Raw genomic sequence first — 19,448 nt, 5'->3', positions numbered from 1 at the left:
TATATATGGAAAATTACTTAAATATTCTTGTAAGAAATGTCTGACCTGAAGATATTGCAAGAAATGTGAGTACGAGAGAGAATGTTTAGTTACTAATTTCTCAAAAGACATCAATCGGCCTTCCTGAAACAGATCCATGAAGGAATAAACTCCTTTATTCCTCCAAAGAGAAAAGGTAGGATCACTAAGTGAAGGTTTAAATAAACAGTTTCGATAAATTAAACTAAGAATGTTAATTTTCTTAAGATTAAAAAAATTATGAAACTGGTAACAAATTCGTAATGACTGCTTAATCATAGGATATAAATTTAGAATGGAAATTTTGGCCAGTTGTACAGGTAAAGAAGTTCCTAATAACGAAGTTAAGTAAAATTGTTTCACAGCTTTCAATTCCAAATCAACCCAAGGTGGTCGTTCATTTTTATCAGTCCAATATAACCAAGAACACACATAACGTATATTTAGTCTCATTTAATTTTTAAAAAAGGATGTTTGGAATGGCTAAGTGGATTTTCAAGTGTTGCCTGAGTATTTCCAACATTTTCCCACCATCTGCCAATTTTTGATGTTCAAGATCTTCATAAAGGCAGGTAGCATGTATTTATATTGCACCATTTATTTTAACCTTCCCATGCAACCACAACAAGAAAAAAACATTAAATTTAAACATCAATAGCATAGGAAATACAAGATTTCCAGTGCACAGAATCAGAATCAGGTTTATTAACACTGGCATGTGATGTGAAATTTGTTAACTTAGCAGCAGCAGTTCATTGCAATACTTAATCTAGAAGAAAGAAAAACAGAATAAAATAATAATAATAAATAAATAAATAACAGTATACAGATGTTGAATGGATTAAAAATTGTGCAAAAAACAGAAATACTGTATGTTAAAAAAGTGAGGCTGTGTCCAAGGGTTCAATGTCCATTTAAGAATCAGACGGCAGAGGGGAAGAAGCAGTTCCTGAATCGCTGAGTGTGTGCCTTCAGGCTTCTGTACCTCCTACCTGATGGTAACAGTGAGACAAGGACATGCCCTGGGTGCAAGTGTAAAAGAGAATGAAATAATAGTTACTCCGGATGTGGTGCAGCACAATAAAGCATAATAAGATAAAAAATTCAACAATAAAAGAAACATAATAAATATAAATATATAAAATTGCTTATATACATAGATTGATTGTGCGTCCATAATATGCCACTAGGCACTAATGTCCCACAGACCTTGGTGAACAAATTCCTACACCTCAGTCTAAATAACCTCCGTGCAACTGGCTATGGACTTCTTAACTAACAGACCTCAGATAGTCATGATGCACAACCACTTTTCCCTCCCCATCATTCTCAACACAGGCCTGTGTGCTGAACCCACTGCTGTACACTCTGCTCATATGCGATTGCATGGCCAAATGCCTGAGTAATCACATTGTCATGTTTACTGATGACACAACGCTGGTGGGGCTCATCACCAACAATGATTAGACAGCCTACAGAGAGAAAGTAGATGAGCTCGAGGCCTAGTGCCAGGCAAATAACCTTTCTTTCAATGTCAACAAGACAAAGGAGATAGTTATCGATTTCAGAAGAATTTGCACCACACACATCCGTCTTTGCATCTTTGGACAGCAGTGGAAACTGCGAGCAGCTACAAACTCCTGGCACAAATTCTCTATGGTCCCAGAACACATTCTGCACAGTCAGGAAAGCTCACCAATGCCTTTACCTTTTGAGGAGGCCGGAGAGAGCTGAGCAATGCACATCAATACTCATGTCATTCCACAGATGTGCATTAGAGAGCTTCCTAACCGACTGCATCATGTATGGATACTGCACTGCGACAAATAGGTAGGCTCTGCAACAGCTGGTCAAAACTGTCTGATACATTACCTACATCAGCCTACTCACCATCAAGGGCATACAGTTTGCACAGAAACGTGCCAGAAAAACGTAAGCAATATTTATGAAGGATCCCACCCACCCTGCACTGTTTGTCCCACTCTTGTCAGGGAGGAGGCTACGTAGCATCCATGTGCTAAATCATCCACATGAGGAATTCTGCAGATGCTGGAAATTCAAGCAACACACATTAAAGTTGATGGTGAACGCAGCAGGCCAGGCAGCATCTCTAGGAAGAGGTGCAGTCGACGTTTCGGGCCGAGACCCTTCGTCAGGACTAACTGAAGGAAGAGCTAGTAAGAGATTTGAAAGTGGGAGGGGGAGGAGGAGATCCAAAATGATAGGAGAAGACAGGAGTGGGAGGGATGGAGCCAAGAGCTGGACAGTTGACTGGCAAAAGGGATATGAGAGGATCATGGGGCATGTGTAGCACTTGTTCCTGGTTCCAACTTTCACTCTGCCCTCAAGTTTACCTGGTCCATTTCTGACACCTCCTCCCCTTTCTGGATCTTTCTGTCTCTGTCTCTGGAGACAGCTTATCTACTGATGTCTACTATAAGCCTACTGACTCTCACAGCTATCTGGACTATTCCTCTTCTCACTCTGTCTCTTGCAAAAATGCTATCCCCTTCTCGCAATTCCTCCGTCTCCACCGCATCTGCTCTCAGAAGGAGGCTTTTCATTCCAGGATGAGAGAGATGTCCTCCTTTTTTAAAAAAAGGGGCTTCTCTTCCTCCACCATCAACTCTGCTCTCAAATGCATCTCCCCCATTTCACACACATCTGCTCTCACTCCATCCTCCCACCACCCCACTAGGAATAGGGTTCCCCTGGTCCTCACCTACCACCCCACCAGCCTCCGGGTCCAACATATTATTCTCCGTAACTTCCGCCACCTCCAACGGGATCCCACCACTAAGCACATCTTTCCCTCCCCGCCACCTCTGCTTTCTGCAGGGATCACTCCTTACAGGACTCCCTTGTCCATTCATCCCCCCCCATCCCTCCCTACTGATCTCCCTCCTGGCACTTATCCTTGTAAGCGGAACAAGTGCTACACGTGCCCTTACACTTCCTCCCTTACCACCATTCAGGGCCCCAGACAGTCCTTCCAGGTGAGGCAACACTTCACCTGTGAGTCGGCTGGGGTGATATACTGTGTCCGGTGCTCCCGATGCGGCCTTCTACATATTGGCGAAACCCGACGCAGACTGGGAAATCGTTTTGCTGAACATTTACGCTCTGTCCGCCAGAGAAATCAGGATCTCCCAGTGGCCACAGATTTTAATTCCACGTCCCATTCCCATTCTGATACGTCTATCTACGGCCTTCTCTACTGTAAAGATGAAGCCACACTCAGGTTGGAGGAACACCTTATATTCCGTCTGGATAGCCTCTAACCTGATGGCATGAACCTTGACTTCTCTAACTTCCGCTAATGTCCCACCTCCTCCTCGTACCCCATCCATTGTTTATTTATATATATTCTTTCTCTCTCTCTCTCTCTCCTTTTTCTCCCTCTGTCCCTCTGACTCTACCCATTGCCCATCCTCTGGGTTTTTCTCCCCCACTCCCCCTTTTCCTTCTCCCTGGGCCCCCGGTCCCATGATCCTCTCATATCCCTTTTGCCAATGACCTGTCCAGCTCTTGGCTCCATCCCTCCCCCTCCTGTCTTCTCCTATCATTTTGGATCTCCCCCTCCCCCTCCCACTTTCAAATCTCTTACTAGCTCTTCCTTCAGTTAGTCCTGACGAACCTCGACTATACGTCTTCCTAAAGATGCTGCATGGCCTGTTGCGTTCACCAACAACTTTGATGTGTGTTGCATGCACTAAATCAGTTACTTTCCCCAAGCAGCAAGGCTGATCCATGCCTCCATCCACTAACCCATGCCTACAAAGCCCACCCCACCACTACATTATCATTTTCTGTCAACTATCTTATGTACAGACCTTATGATAGAGAAAATTAAAGTATGGATTATCTGTTGCCAGGGAGATTGAGCAAATGGACATGATATTGTGTGATGAGATGTGTAAATGAATGATTGCATTTGAAATACAAAAAAAATAATAATAAAGCTTATCTGACTCACAGAGGGTAAACTGTTGGATTGCATCTGCACATTTAAAATAAAACTTATGGAAAAAGAAGCACAACCTCGCATTTATACCAAGCAGTGAGAAGATAAAAGAAAATCTTACAAAAGGAAAGAACAGAAGAATTTATTGAAACAAAGGGAATTATAATGAATAGTCAGCATGAATTGTAAAAGAGAATATCTTGCTTGACCAATCTTATTGAATCTTTGAGGAATTTACAGAGAGAGTAAGGAGTGGTAATGTAGTAACTGTATTTTATCTAAATTTTCAACAAATTATTGTTAATATCCCATAAAAGATTAATAAGAATTAGGGACAAGGAATGCATTGGATTACAAACCAGCTTCAGGACTGAAAGCAGAGAGTAAGAAGAAAGGATTTTTTTACAGTTGAAGGAATGGGTACTCTGCCTACTATTCAAAGGCATCAGAGTTGGTGCACAAAGGTGAGGTGCAGTGTAACCATGTGTGATTGTCTTGGACGTCTCACTTGCAATCACAGTACTCTGTTGGATATTGATAATGTAAGATGCTGCGGGCCTGTTTCCCTTGTTTAGGAGGCAGACAGGGGATGTGGGAGCTGCGTAGCCTCTGTGGTAGTGAGGACTTGGCCCCAAGCCGTGGGCTTTCCTGCTGCTGCAGTCGAGGTGAGGAGACGCTGGAGGTGGTGCAGTGTAGAGTCCGTGGTCGGTTCGGGGCTGGACTTCCCCATCGATGCCATCTTCCTGGGTCCGATCGGTGGAATGACAGGCTGGGTTGCATGCGCAATATGTGGGACATATCACTCAGAGTCTTGGACTTTATATGTGTTTTCTTTGCAGAACTGTGTTTTGTCTTGCTCACTGTTTTGAATGTGCTGTGTATATTTTGCATCTTGGCCCCACAGGAGCACTATTTCGTCTGGCTGTATCTATGGATAGTTAAATGATAATTAAACTTGATTTGAATGGGTAGCGGTGCTCCACAACGATAAGTGCCTGGCCAACTCCTGTTCACTATTTGCAGTATATTAATAATCAAAACAGGAATCAAAAACACAATTAGCAGATGATAATAAATTGTGGGAATATTAAATAGTGAAGTACAAGTTACAGGGATTAATTGATACAGCTTTCTGGTGGGTGAATAATGGGCAGATGAGTTTAAAACAAGATAATTGTAAGATTCGAGGTTTTGAACAGAGGTATAGGAAAATCAGGTGTTACTTGAAAGTCTAGATGATGTAGAGGAAATAAAGGATCTTGGAGAATAAGTTTATTAATCACTAAACATCGCTTCAAAAAGGCCTCAAAATAAACTAAGGATGAATGTTTATTTTTAGAGTGATAGGATTGGAAAATAGACAAGTTATATTAACTCTGTATTCAACTTGTTAGGTGACAGTTAAAGTATTGTGTACAATTAATGCTGAGCACATCAAAGGAAGTTGAGGCAGTGGAGAGCTGGAGAGAGTGCAGAGAAGATATACCAAAGTAATACCAGGAAAAGTGTATGTTTCAGGAAGATATGCTGATTGTCTAAGTTAGCTGCATTATTCAATGTTTAGGCTGTTGATTCTGCTCCACATCAACCAGGATGCTGCCTGGATTACAGAACATATCTTATATGGGAAGGTTGAGTAACCTAGGGCTTTTTTCTTTGGAGTGAAAGAGGATAAGAGTGAATTTCATAGAGGTATATAAGATTACAAGAGGCATAGAGAGAGTGAACAGCTGACATCTTTTTTGCAGGGCAGCAATGGCTAACAGTCATAGTCATAGTCATACTTTACTGATCCCGGGGGAAATTCGTTTTCTTTACAGTTGCACCATAAATAATTAAATAGTAATAAAACCATAAATAGTTAAGTAGTAATATGTAACTTATGCCAGGAAATAAGTCCAGGACCAGCCTATTGGCTCAGGGTGTCTGACCCTCCAAGGGAGGAGTTGTAAAGTTTGATGGCCACAGGCAGGAATGACTTCCTATGACGCTCTGTGTTGCATCTCGGTGGAATGAGTCTCTGGCTGAATGTACTCCTGTGCCCAACCAGTACATTATGTAGTGAATGGGAGACATTGTCCAAGATGGCATGCAACTTGGACAGCATCCTCTTTTCAGACACCACCGTCAGAGTGTCCAGTTCCATCCCCACAACATCACTGGCCTTACAAATGAGTTTGTTGATTCTGTTGGTGTCTGCTACCTTCAGACTGCTGCTCCAGCACACAACAGCAAACATGATAGCACTGGCCACCACAGACTCGTAGAACATCCTCAGCATCATCCGGCAGATGTTAAAGGACCTCAGTCTCCTCAGGAAATAGAGACCGCTCTGACCCTTCTTGTAGACAGCCTCAGTGTTCTTTGACCAGTCCAGTTTATTGTCAATTCGTATCCCCAGGTATTTGCAATCCTCCACCATGTCCACACTGACACCCTGGATGGAAACAGAGGTCACCGGTGCCTTAGCTCTTCTCAGGCCTACCACCAGCTCCTTACTCTTTTTCACATTAAGCTGCAGATAATTCTGCTCACACCATGTGACAAAGTTTCCTACCATAGCCCTGTACTCAGCCTCATCTCCCTTGCTGATGCATCCAACTATGGCAGAGTCATCAGAAAACTTCTGGATACCAGAGGACATTATTTTAAGATGAGTGGAGCAAAGTTTTGGGGAGGTAAATCACCTGCACCAGATGAACTATACCCCAAGATTCTGAAGGAGGAAGCTAAAGAGATTCTGGAGGCATTAGTAGTGATCTCTCAAGAATCAATAGATTCAGGAATGGTTCCAGAGGACTGGAAAATTGCAAATGTCACTCCACTCTTAAAGAAGTGAGAGAGACAGATGATAGGAAATAACATGGTCAATTAGCCTGACTTTAGTGGTTAGAAAGATGCTAGATTCCATTATTTAGGATGAGGTTTCAGAGTACTTGGAGATCCATGTTAAAATAGGCCACAGTGAGCATAGTGTTCTTGCCTGACAGACCTGTTGGGATTCTTTGAGGAAATAATAAGCAGGTTAGACACAGGTGAGTCATTGGGTATTGTTTACCTGGATTTTCAGAAGGCCTTTGACAAGGTGCTGCACATGGCTGTGCAAAGCAACATGAGAAACCATGGTATTACAAGAAAGGTACTAGCACAGATAGAAGATTGGTTGACTGGCAAAAGGCAAGAGTGGGAATAAAGGGGACCTTTTCTGGTTGGTTGTTGGTGATGAGTGGTATTCTGCACAGGTCAGTGTTGGGACAGTTATGTCTCAATGTTTCATGTTATGTATCAATGGTTTGGATGATGGAATTAATGGTTTTGAGGCCAAGTTTTCAGAGGATAAAACGATAAGTGGAGTGGAAGGTAGTGTTGAAGAAGCAGGAACAATGTGGAAGTACTTGGACTTGGGGGAATGGGTAAAGAAGTGGCAGATTGAATATAGTGTAAGGATGGTTATGATCATGCACTTTGATAGAAGGAATAAAGGCACAGGCTATTTTTTAAATGGGGAGATAATTCAGAAATCAGGGGTGCAAAGAGACTTTGGAGTCCTCATGCAGGATTTCCTAAGGGTTAAATTGCAGGTTGAGAATCAGAATCAGATTTCTTATCACCAGCATGTGACGTGGTCTGTTAACTTAGCAGCAATTCAGTGCAATACATAATATAGAAGAAAAAAAATAATAAATAAATATGTAAATCTTATTCAGTATACTTTATACAGTATACATATATGAATAGATCAAAAATTGTGCAAAAAACAGAAATATTATATGTAAAAAAAAGTGAGGTAGTGTCCAAGGGTTTAATGTCCATTTAGGAATCGGACGGCAGAGGGGAAGAAGCTGTTCCTGAATCGCTGAGTGTGTGCCTTCAGGCTTCTGTACCTCCTACTTGATGGTAACAGTGAGAAAAGGGCATGCCCTGCGTGCTGGAGGTCCTTAATAATGGACACTGCCTTTCTGAGACACCGCTCCTTGAAGATGTCCTGGGTACTCTGTAGACGAGTACCCAAGATTGAGCTGACTAAATTTACAACCCTCTGCAGCTTCTTTCGGTCCTGTGCAGTAACCACCACCTCTGTGCCCCCCCACCCCCACCCCCGCCTTACCAGACAGTGATGCAGCCTGTCAGAATGCTCTCCACGGTACATCGATAGAAGTTTTTGAGTGCATTTGTTGACATACCAGATCTCTTCAAACTCCTAATGAAGTATAGCCGCTGTCTTTCCTTCCTTATAACTGCATCACTATGTTGGGACCAGGTTAGATCCTCAGAGATCTTGACACCCAGGAACTTGAAACTGCTCTCTCTGTCTCTCCACTTCTGATCCCTCTACGAGGATTGGTATGTGTTCGTTCATCTTACCCTTCCTGAAGTCCACAATCAGCTCTTTCATCTCATTGATATTGAGCGCCAAGTTATTGCTGCGACACCACTCCACTAGTTGGCATATCTCACTCCTGTACGCCCTGTCGTCACCACCTGAGATTCTACCAACAATGGTTGCATCATCAGCAAATTTACAGATGATATTTGAGCTATGCCTAGCCACGCAGTCATTTATATAGAGAGAGAGTAGAACAATGGGCTAAGCACACACCCCTGAGGTGCACCAGTGTTGATTGTCAACGAGGAAGAAATGTTATCACCAATCCGCACAGTTAGGAAGTCGAGGATCCAATTGCAGAGGGAGATACAGAGGCTCAGGTTCTGTAACTTCTCATTCAGGATTGTTGGAATGATGGTATTAAATGCTGAGCTACAGTCGATGAACAGCATCATGTTATTGTGTTGTTCAGGTAGTTCAAAGCCACGTGGAGAGCCGTTGAGATTGCATCTGTCGTTGAACTATTGTGGTGACAGGCAAATTGCAAGAAGTCCAGGTCCTTGCTGAGGCGGGAGTTCAGTCTAGTCATTACCAACCTCTCAAAGCATTTCTTCACTGTAGATGTGAGAGCTACCAGGTGATAGTTATTAAGGCAGCTCACGTTATTCTTTTTAGGCACTGGTATAAGTGTTGCCTTTTTGAAGCAAGTGGGAACTTCCGCCCATAGCAGTGAGTGGTTGAAAATGTCCTTGAATACTCCCGCCAGTTGGTTGGCACAGCTTTTCAGAATCTTACCAGGTTCATGAGAATGAATCCGGAAAAGAAAGGGTGAACGTTTGAGGACTGTTTGATGGCTCTGTGCCTGTACTCGCTGGAGCCTGGAAGAGTAGGAGGGGGGATCTCATTGAAACCTGTCAAATATTGAAAGGCCGACATGAAGTGGATGAGGAGAGGATGTTTCCTATAGTGGGTTTCCAGGACCAGAGGGCACTGTCTCAAAATAGGACAGTGTACTTTAGAATAGAGATGAGAAGGAATTTCTTCAGCCAGAGGGTGGTGTATCTGTGTAATTCATTGCCACAGGTGGCTGCGGAGGCCAAGTCATTGGGTATATTTAAATTGGAGGTTAATAGGTTCTTGATTAGTAAGGGAGTCGAAGGTTAGAATAAGAATTAGAATCAGAATCAGGTTTAATATCACTGGCATATGTCTTGAAATTTCTTCATTTGCAGCTGCAGTACAATGCAGTCATAGTAATAAAAATTATAAACCTCAATAAAAACTATATCTAAAATATCAAATAAATAAATAGTGCAAAAAGAGAGGGAAAATGCTGATGAGGCACTCTTGGGTTCGTTCAGAAATCTGATGATGGAGGGGAAGAAGCTGTTCCTGAAATGGTGTGTATCTGTCTTCAGGCTCCTGTGCCGTCTCCTTGACGGTAGCAACGAGAAGAGGGCCTAACCTGGGCTTTGGGTTACAGGGAGAAAGCAGGAGAATGGGGTTCAGAAGAATAATAAATCAGCCATGACTGAATGACGAAGCAAACTCGACAGGCTGAAAATTCTAGTTTTGTTCCTAGGTCTTATGGTCTTCTGGTTTTATAGGGATGTCAAGGATAGGTTTTCTGCACAGAGTGTGTCTGTAATGCTTTGGCATGGGTGATGGTAGAAGCAGATATATTAGGGATATTTAAATGACTTTTAGATAGGATGAAAGAAAAAGAAGATTATGGGCTGTGTAGGAGGGAAGGGCTAAATTGAGGAGTAGGTGAAAAGAACTTCACAACATCACAGGACAAAGGGCCCTAACTTCCCATTTTCTATGCTCTATCTTCTAAATCTTGAATAGGGCCCACACTCCTTGCTCCAGAGAAAATAATGCTGAGAGAGATCATAATTGAGATTAGTTATAATGATAGCAAGATTAGAACATAGAACATAGCCCTTCAGCCCACAATGTTGTGCTGACCATGTAACCTACTCTTGAACCTGCCTAGAATTATCCTACCACATAGCCCTCTATTTTTCTAAGCTCCACGTACCTATCTAACAGTCGACTAAAAGACCCTATTGTATCCGCCTCCACCACCATCGCCGGCAGTGCATTCCACACACCCACCACTCTCTGTGCTTGACATCCCTGACATCCCCTTTGTACCTACTTCCAAGCACCTTAAAATTATGCTCTCTCATGCTAGCCATTTCAGCCCTGGGAAAAAGCCTCTGACTATCCACAAAATCAATGCCCATCATTGTCTTATACACCTCTATCAGGTCACCTCTCATTCTGCATCAATCCAAGGTGAAAAGGCCAAATTCACTCAACCTGTTCTCAAAGATTACTGCCCTTGAGGTCCTGCTTCTCAGCTTCCTTCCTAACTCTCTGTATTCTGCTTTCGGGTTCTCCTCTCTTTTTCTACCTATGTCATTGGTACCAATGTGTACCACATCCTCTGGTTGCTCACCCTCCCATTTCAGGATATTGTGGACAGGTTCAGAAACATCATGAACCCTGGCACTTGAGAGGCAAGCTACCATCTGTGTTTCTTTTTCATGCCCAGAGAATTGCCTATCTGTCCCCCTAACTATAGCATCCTTTATTACTGCTGCCATCCTTTTCTGTTTCCTACTCTTCTGAGCCACAGGGCCAAACTGTGGAATTCTCTGCCACAGGAAACAGTTGAGGCCAGTTCATTGGCTATATCTAAGAGGGAGTTAGATATGGCCCTTGTGGCTAGGGGGATCAGAGGGTATGGAAGGAAGGCTGGTGCAGGGTTCTGAGTTGGATGATCAGCCATGATCATAATAAATGGCGGTGCAGGCTCGAAGGGCCGAATGGCCTACTCCTGCACCTATTTTCTATGTTTTCTAAACTCAGTGCCAGAGGCACGGCCACTGCTGCTTCCCCCAGGTAGGTCTTCCACCCCAACAGTACTCAAAATGAAGTACTTATTGTTAAGGGGGACGGCCACAGGGGTGCTGTCCACTACCTGACACTCTCCTGACAGTCACACACTTATCTGTCTCCTGTGGCCGCAGTGTGACTACCTGCCTGTAGCTCCTATCTGTCACCTCCTCACTTTCCCTAAGAAGCGGAAGATCACCCAGCTACAGCTCCAGTTTCCTAACTCTGTCTCTAAGGAGCTGCAGCTCGATGCACCGGGTGTAGGTGAGGCCATCAGGGAGTCTGGAAGTCTCATGGATATCCCACATCTGACACAGATCAGAAAACTGGCCTTGCAGTCATACCCACTATTCTTAAGTTAGAGGAATAAAAGAGATATGAAAGTAACTTACCTCCCTACCTCGCCTAGACCTGTCCTCACTGAAGCCTTGATGAAGCAGAGCCCTAGTACTCTGGCTTTTGCTACTCCGATGACTGTTCCTTCAACGACCGCTCCGCTAGGCAGTGTCTCCCTTTTATCCCAGAACCTTCTCAACGGCCCTGCCCAATGCCGAGCTACTGCACCTGCACACTTCTCCCACTCGAATCTCACACTGAAAGAAACACCTCGCTTCTTAAACCTTCCCAGCGGCCTTGCGTGACAACGAGCTACTGCATCTGTGCGCCTGTCCCAATCGAACTGAAAGAGCAGATTAGGAGACAATATTTTGAGTTGCAGAGGGAAGTACAACTGGGAACCAGAGTAATTCAATGAGGGCCTCTGTTGGTTGGAGTCAAACATGGGGGGATGTTGGGTCCCAGCTGTTTACGTGATACGCAGGTCAGCATATCAGGATATGGAGGGCAACCTGTTGCCTATGTAGCAGGCTCCTTCTCTCCACGCACATGATAAATGCAAAGGAATGGCAGAGACCAATACCATTTAGCACGAGCAACATCTCAGGAGTTGCCAGTCACCATGGAACTCAAGTAGCCTTTGGGACTCCAGTTCCGGAATTTTCCTCAGGTTTACTTCCAAAGCCTTCCCCATGAGTGGGTACAGCTGTAAGGCAGCAGATGCATGAGATCTGAATTTTCCTTCTCTGAGATGAGCTGCCAACAACACTAACGAGCTCCATCTCCCCAAAGTGACTGGTTTTAAGGTACCAGTAACCCTTCTCCTGTCAGTAGAAACGGTTCAGCCAGGCTTAGTGGCTAAGCACTACATGAAGTCGAGGAGCTAGACTTGGCTGTCAGAGGCACGCCAGTGGGAGAATTTAATAGTTAGAGGAAGCGTATCTCCACTACGACACCTGGCTATAGCAACCTCAAGGAACCATAGATTCCTTAATCATAATTAGATAGTCACAAAATAATCTACTTGGGAACTCAAAAAAACTGTTTTACCGAACAGTGGTGAGAATATGGAGCTCACTCTTGGGGGTAGGGTTGGGGGATTTGGCTGAGTCCCAGCATTGGTGGGTCCCAGGATCAGAGATCTGTCAGAGTCCAGAGTTGGCAAAGTCAAAGTCCCATAATTGGCAAGTCCTGCATTGATATCCAATCACAAACAAGAAAAAATCTGCAGATACTGGAAATCCAAGCAACACACACAAAATGCTGGAAGAACCCAGCAGGCCAGGCAGCATCTACAGAAAAAAGTACAGTCAACATTTTGGGACGAGATCCTTGGTTGATTGAATGGTCTCGGCCCGAAATGTTGACTGTACTCTTTTTCAAAGATGCTGCCTGACCTGCTGAGTTCTTCCAGTATTTTGTGTGTGTTACCTGTGTTGACATCCAAGAGGTTGACAAAGCACTGAGGTCAAAACCTGAGTTTGAAGTTCCAGGATCAGCAAATCTGGAGGTTAAAGTCTGAAGGTCAATAATCAAAGTTGCCACATCTAGAGATTGTTACCCGAAGGCCGTAATCCCTGGGTCAGCTTGTCCAGAGATTGGAGGCCCAGTGTCTGCAAGTCTGAGAATCCGGGGCCAAGGACTGAATGTCAGGGTCTTCGTTTGGGTCATTCTGCTGAACATTGTGGGTCGTGTTGGTTGGAAACACAAATGATACATTTCACACAACACGATGATACATTTCACTGTATGTTTCAATGTATGCACGATGAATAAATGAACAAACGAATCTCAGTCTGAGGTGAATATCTTAAATACATTTCAGAAGAAGCTGGATGAGCAATTGAGGAAGAAAGGAGTTGAGAGGCTTGCTGATGAGATTGGATGGGAGGTCACTCAGATTCCAGTACTGACTGGCTGAGCTGAATGGCCCGTTGCTATGGTAATACTGTATATCCCATGAAACTCTGCTGATTGAGAGTTCTGTTAATGCTGGAACAGAAACAATAAGATAACTATTAAATGATGCATCTGACTTATTACGTCAGGAAATGCCATATTAAAATTGTACTGTGATCATGTCAGTCTGTAGCATGCCTGTTTGTTCTCAGGTTATGAAACTTACACAGAAAATGTTCTCACCATTGGACTTCAGAGGAGAGAAAGTAGTAATGAGGAAAGCTGGAAGACGTCTGGACTGATGATAGGAAACAACATGTAGACCATGAAGCATATCATACAGAAGAGTGAAAATGCATAAAATGCATGCAGGTTTAAAAAGCAAACCCAGCACTGAGCCCTTGAGGTTCTTGCCAAAAACAATGATCTCAGAGGCCTGGAATCATTTGAGGAACAGGTGGATGTAAAGAGGGCAGAAGAGTTGTGTTACATTGCTTCTGGAGTTGCAACAGTACAGTGACACCATGGGTATAGGAGCAGGGATGTGATGTTGAGGCTCTATAAGGCACTGGTGAGACCTCACTTGGAGTACTCTGTGCAGTTTTGGGCTTCTTATTTAAGAAAGGATGTGCTGACGTTGGAGAGGGTTCAGAGAAGATTCATTGGAATGATTCTGGGAATGAGAGGGTTAAGATATGAGGAATGGTTGACCACTCTTGGCCTGTACTCCTTGGAGTTTAGAAGAATGAGGGGGGACCTCATAGAAACATTTCGAATATTGAAAGGCATGGACAGAGTGGGTGTGGCAAAGTTGTATCTCATGATGGGGGAGTCTAGTATGAGAGGGCATGACTTAAGGATTGAAGGGCGCCAATCAGAACAGAGATGCGAAGAAATTTTTTTAGCCAGAGGGTGGTGAATCTGTGGAATTTGTTGCCACGGGCAGCAGTGGAGGCCAAGTCATTGGGTGTATTTAAGGCAGAGATTGATAGGTATCTGAGTAGCCAGGGCATCAAAGGTTATGGTGAGAAGGCAGGGGAGTGGGGCTAAATGGGAGAATGGATGAGCTCATGATAAAATGGACTCGATGGGCCACATGGCTGACTTGTGCTACTTTGTCTTATGGTCTTCAGAGCAGTGTTACATTTGTTCTGGAGTTGTAACAGTAAGGTGACACGATGGGTAGTGCTGCTGCTTCACATTTCCAATGCTACAGGTTCAATCCTGGCTTCTGGTGCTCTCCATGTGGAATCAGTATGTTTTTCCTGTGATCCCTGAGGTGTGCTGTCTTCTTCACACACTGTAATAATGAGAAAATTGGTAAGTTAGTTAGCTGCTATGAATTATCCCTTGGCAGGCAGGCGGGAAGCTTTGATGGCAATGTGCTAGAGAATAGGTTATATGGAAATAAGTGGAAGAACGTTATTGATGAGGTTGCTCTGTGAGCCAGCATGGACTTAGCCAAATAGCTTCTATGGTGGAACATGAGAGTAAATAAGCTTCCCCAACATTCCTTGCTCGTATCTGTCTTCTAATGACAGTATCCACCAAAGAAGCCAAAATAATGACAGGTTCAAACACTAATGAATTGGGTTATAAAGTTAGGGCGTAAATGATCAAAGATTCATCATAAATTCCTGAGGTTTCCCAATGTTTGATTAACATTTTCTGATGACAGTGTATTTTTTACACCGTATCTGTTGTTCTGCAAACATTTATTGATATGATGTGCAGTTTATACCCCAACAAATAAAACAAGATTCCAAATTCACTGGCCAAGGATCTAATGTATGGCACTAAGAGTAGGCAAGTCATGCAAAATCTGGGTCGGACCCATTCCCATGGAGGTGGGTGGATCTGATTGGTTGTGGCACATGCAAAGGAAAATTTGGCCAGTCAGGTACTGGGACAAGTTCTTTTTTAGGGTTAGGGCAAGGCTATTTCAGAGGCCCTCTCAGGACCTGGTAGAGGTTGCTTGCAAAGGAAAAGTGAATGGATCACTTCCCACTTTGTTTGCTCTCTGTTGCAGTAAGTTACAAGTCATTATGCAGCTTTTAACTCCGTGTCACTAATACTTTGACATTAAAAAGCTGCTTGGCAGAACAATGCGAATGCAATTATCTAAAGTCATTAGAACCAAATAAATTATAATAAAACCATCTGTCATCTCTTCAATTCCAACTGGACAACTCCACCCAGAAGGGGAGTTAGGGTTTGGGTGTTACAGCTCAGCTATTTGGTTGGTGTGCTGGTGTAACAAACTCGATCTGTGTTCAAACAGTTAGACATTCCAAGACAACATTCCAATAGTCAAATATTCAGCCTGTTCTTAGCTTATTTTGGCTGCTGAACCAAAGAGACTGCTGGAACAGCTACAATTACAGCAGCAACAGATGGGTGATATACAGTTTTCTGCAAATAGAGAAAACAAAGATAAATTTGAACAAAGAAAATTAATTTTGTAACATTAACCTTGTGTCTCAAACATTTCAGGGAAGTTGAATGAAATAGCATTTGAACCAAGGTAGCACACTAGCTCAAAATCTCTTTCCACCATATTGGTGCTGATATTGGTTTATTATTGTCATATGTACCGAGATACAGTGAAAAGCTTGCATTTCTATGTCATCCAGACAGATCATTTTATATGTAAGTGCATCAAGGTAGTAAAAATAAATCTGGATGTAGTAGAGAGTGCTACACTTGCACAGAAAGTGCAGAGCACATAGTGGTGATATAGAGAGGAAGATCAAGAGTTCAAAAGTTGATGAGAGGTCTGTTTAAGGGTTTGACATTAGCTCTACAGAAGCTGCCTTTGAGGCATGCTCTCAGACTTTTGTATCTTCTGTTCACTGGGAAGAAGGATAAGAGAGAATGACCTGGTGAGAAGGGGTCCTTGATTATACTGGTGGGAAGTATAGACAGAATCGATGCTGAACTAAGATGGTTGAATGGTCCCCAAGTATGATAAATGGGCCCTTGACTTCACAACCTACCTGTTATGATCATTCACTTTATTGTCTACCTGCTCTGCACTATTTCTATAGCTGCATTCTATTATTGCTTTAGCTTGTGCTAATTCTATGAATGGTGTCATAAATTGGTCTGTATGAACATATGCAAGGCAAGCTTTTCTCTGTATTTCAGTACATGTGACAGGAATCAAGCAATTCAATTTCCAGTGGAAATGGCAGAGGGGCTGGAGCATGTTGCTGCTGGCTACAGCCACCCAAAGAGGAAGGTGACAGAAGTCCAACAATGGTGCAAATGATTGTCTTGGACATTTTTCTTGTGATCAGAAGACCTCGTTGGATTTTGGTACTGTAGAATACAGGCAAGTCCAGTTCACTAATGGGGGAGATGCGTGTCCTCGTTTGTTGTGTGGATTGGTACCTCAATGCAAGAAGCATCAGGAACAAAGGTGATGAACTGAGAGCTTGGATACATACATGGAATTATGATGTAGTGGCCATTACAGAGACTTGGCTGGCACCAGGGCAGGAATGGATTCTCAATATTCCTGGATTTCAGTGTTTTAAAAGGGATAGAGAGGGCGGAAAAAGGGGAGGAGGGGTGGCATTACTGGTCAGGGATACCATTACAGCTACTGAAAGGGTGGATAATGTAGCAGGATTCTCTTTTGAGTCAATATGGGTGGAAGTCAGGAACAGGAAGGGGGCTGTTACTCTACTGGGGGTATTCTATAGGCCCCCTGGTAACAGCAGAGATACAGGGGAGCAGATTGGGAGGCAGATTTTGGAAAGGTGCAAAAATAACAGGGTTGCTATCATGGGTGACTTTAACTTCCCTAATATTGATTGGCACCTGATTAGTTCCAAGGGTTTAGATGGGGCAGAGTTTGTTAAGTGTGTCCAGGATGGATTCCTGTCACAGTCTATGGACAGGCCAACCAGGGGAAATGCCATACTAGATCTAGTACTAGGTAATGAACCGGGTCAGGTCACAGATCTCTCAGTGGGTGAGTATCTGGGGGACGGACAGTGACCACCGCTCCCTGGCCTTTATAATTATCATGGAAAAGGATAGAACCAAAGAGGACAGGAAAATTTTTAATTGGGGAAAGGCAAATTATGAGGCTATAAGGCTAGAACTTGCAGGTGTGAATTGGGATGATGTTTTTGCAGGGAAATGTACTATGGACATGTGGTCGATGTTTAGAGATCTCTTGCGGGATGTTAGGGATAAATTTGTCCCGGTGAGGAAGATAAAGTATGATAGGGTGAAGGAACCATGGGTGACAAGTGAGGTGGAAAATCTAGTCAGGTGGAAGAAGGCAGCATATATGAGGTTTAGGAAGCAAGGATCAGATGGGTCTATTGCAGAATATAGGGAAGCAAGAAAGAAGCTTAAAAAAGGGCTGAGAAGAGCAAGCAGGGGGCATGAGAAGGCCTTGGCAAGTAGGGTAAAGGAAAACCCCAAGGCATTCTTCAATTATGTGAAGAAAACAAGGATGACAGGAGTGAAGATAGGACCGATTAGAGATAAAGGTGGGAAGATGTGCCTGGAGGCTGTGGAAGTGAGCAAGGTCCTCAATGAATACTTCTCTTCGGTATTCACCAATGAGAGCGAACTTGATGGTGAGGACAATATGAGTGAGGTTGATGCTCTGGAGCATGTTGATATTAAGGGAGAGGAGGTGTTGGAGTTGTTAAAATACATTAGGACAGATAAGTCCCCGGGGCCTGACGGAATATTCCCCAGGCTGCTCCACAAGGTGAGAGAAGAGATTGCTGAGCCTCTGGCTAGGGTCTTTATGTCCTCGTTGTCCATGGGAATGGTACGGGAGGATTGAAGGGAGGCGAATGTTGTTCCCTTGTTCAAAAAAGGTAGTAGGGATAGTTCGGGTAATTATAGACCAGTGAGCCTTACGTCTGTGGTGGGAAAGCTGTTGGAAAATATTCTTAGAGATAGGATCTGTAGGCATTTAGAGAATCATGGTCTGATCAGGGACAGTCAGCATGGCTTTGTGAAGGGCAGATCGTGTCTAACCAGCCTGATAGAGTTCTTTGAGGAGGTGACCAGGCATATAGATGAGGGTAGTGCAGTGGGTGTAATCTATATGGATTTTAGTAAGGCATTTGACAAGGTTCCACACGGTAGGCTTATTCAGAAAGTTAGAAGGCATGGGATCCAGGGAAGTTTAGCCAGGTGGATTCAGAATTGGCTTGCCTGCAGAAGGCAGAGGGTGGTGGTGGAGGGAGTACATTCAGATTGGAGGAATGTGACTAGTGGTGTCCCACAAGGATCTGTTCTGGGACCTCTACTTTTCCTGATTTTTATTAACGACCTGGATGTGGGGGTAGAAGGGTGGGTTGGCAAGTTTGCAGATGACACAAAGGCTGGTAGATAATGTAGAGGATTGTCAAAGATTGCAGAGAGACATTGATAGGATGCAGAAGTGGGCTGAGAAGTGGCAGATGGAGTTCAACCCGGAGAAGTGTGAAGTGGTACACTTTGGAAGGACAAACTCCAAGGCAGAGTACAAAGTAAATGGCAGGATACTTGGTAATGTGGAGGAGCAGAGGGATCTCGGGGTACATGTCCACAGATCCCTGAAAGTTGCCTCACAGATGGATAGGGTAGTTCAGAAAGCTTATGGGGTGTTAGCTTTCATAAGTCGAGGAGTCGCGATGTAATGATGCAGCTCTATAAAACTCTGCTTAGGCCACACTTGGAGTATTGTGTCCAGTTCTGGTCACCTCACTATAGGAAGGATGTGGAAGCATTGGAAAGGGTACAGAGGAGATTTACCAGGATGCTGCCTGGTTTAGAAAGTATGCATTATGATCAGAGATTAAGGGAGCTAGGGCTTTACTCTTTGGAGAGAAGGAGGATGAGAGGAGACATGATAGAGGTGTACAAGATAATAAGAGGAATAGAAAGAGTGGATAGCCAGTGCCTCCTCCCCAGGGCACCACTGCTCAATACAAGAGGACACGGCTTTAAGGTAAGGGGTGGGAAGTTCAAGGGGGATAT

Source organism: Mobula hypostoma, chromosome 25 (assembly GCF_963921235.1).
Source record: "Mobula hypostoma chromosome 25, sMobHyp1.1, whole genome shotgun sequence".
Classification (NCBI taxonomy): domain Eukaryota; kingdom Metazoa; phylum Chordata; class Chondrichthyes; order Myliobatiformes; family Myliobatidae; genus Mobula; species Mobula hypostoma.
This window is presented reverse-complemented; position numbering follows the sequence as displayed.